This window comes from Cetorhinus maximus, chromosome 23 (genome assembly GCF_964194155.1).
Source record: "Cetorhinus maximus chromosome 23, sCetMax3.hap1.1, whole genome shotgun sequence".
Lineage (NCBI taxonomy): Eukaryota > Metazoa > Chordata > Chondrichthyes > Lamniformes > Cetorhinidae > Cetorhinus > Cetorhinus maximus.
The window spans coordinates 45,264,296-45,265,846 of NC_135901.1; the positions used below are offsets into that span (position 1 = coordinate 45,264,296).

General features: G+C 47.2%; 1 non-coding gene across 1 annotated transcript; it reads left to right on the forward strand.

The window, feature by feature from the left end:
• The first annotated feature begins 990 nt into the window (after window positions 1-990).
• trnan-guu (transfer RNA asparagine (anticodon GUU)) lies at window positions 991-1,064 on the forward strand. Its single transcript has one exon. It is a non-coding gene; the product is annotated as a tRNA-Asn (tRNA).
• Window positions 1,065-1,551: the final 487 nt, after the last annotated feature.

A 1,551-nucleotide genomic window follows, 5' to 3' on the forward strand; every position in this document is an offset into this window, starting at 1 on the left:
TGAAGTGACTGAAAGAACAAATCAACTGAAACTTGGAATCGACCCCACGAAGAGAACAGAGCCCAAACAAAACACCTTAACCCAGCCGGCCACGCTGCCACTATCAAAGGTAAACTAACCATTGCCTTGGGTGGTAAAGGCTCCAAAATAGAACATAACAAATAGAAGCAGGAATTGACCATTTGCCTCTCCAGCGCCTCATAGTGTCAGAGACTCAGAGCTAAGGCGACACACAGATGGAGGCCATTCAGCCCGGGTCGGAGGAACAAAATACTCAGGGGCAGGAAAAGGCCATTCAGCCCCTTGACCCTGCCTCACCATTCATTAAGGTCACGGCAAATCTGGTTTTGGTCTCAACTCCGCCTTCCTGCCTGCCCCCCATAACCTTTGACCCCCTTGTCTATCAAAAATCTGTCTAATTCTGTCTTGTGTAAATTCAATGACCAAACCTCTGATGAAAATAATTCCACAGGCGAATGACCCTCTGAGAGGAACAAAATCTCCTTAACTCCGTCTGAAAAGGGAGATCTTTTTCTCTTCTGGAACTAACTCACCTGGTCCCACACCCCGCGTTTGTCCCTGGAGACCTGCATTTTCTGTCCAATTCTCTTTTGAAATCCGCAATTGAATCTGCCTCCCCCCCCACACTCTCAGGTGGTGCATTCCAGATCCTAACCACTCGCTGTGTAACAGAGAAACCCCTTTAGAATTATCGGCTTTGGGACAAGCAACTTGGTAACAGACAAAACACCTAAAGGCTCGAAGGGAGACAGCACCGGGTGTAGGAGAGCTGGTTCCCGGTGACCTGGATGTGTCTGCAGTGGGTGGGATCAGACTTTTTCCATGTGCCCACAATGAATGTCCCAACCATTATTTGGGAAGAGTAAAACTGATAGGGAATAATTGTCATTGCAGTCACGGCAATCTGAAGCTTTCTCTCACTGAGCCATTGGTTTAGGATATCTTACAGAGTGCTAACTCCATCATCACGTCTCTGTGGCGCAATTGGTCAGCGCGTTCGGCTGTTAACCGAAAGGCTGGTGGTTCGAGACCACCCAGGAACGAAGCTGGCACTTTTTTTCTCCCCATCATTACTCATTAACGCTCTGATTTGTTTCGGGGCCCTGAAACTACAAGAAAATCCATCCCACCCCCCACGTTGAAAACTCGGCTGTCACCCACTGAGTTCCCACACCAAGCTCTGTTTCTGGATATTCATTTCAGACATAACAAAGAATATGAACGATCGTGAACCCCCATCTAAATCAATACAGATCTATGAGGCTATTGGATTGAAACAAGCCCATCAGTTAGTCGCTCTTCCTCAGCTCCACAGTGAGTGAGACAGGAACAAGTAACAATATTCCAACCCCGCACTCTCCAATCACCCGCTGCCAGCGGAAACATCTTCTTATTTTGCTGAATGTTATCTTCAGAAATGGTGAAGAGCGAATCTAATGTGGCTGCAAGATCCAGCATTCAGTTCACATTCAACAACAAACAGGAATGGGAGCGATGTAACTTTTCCACACAGCTGGGTGATAATGTTTC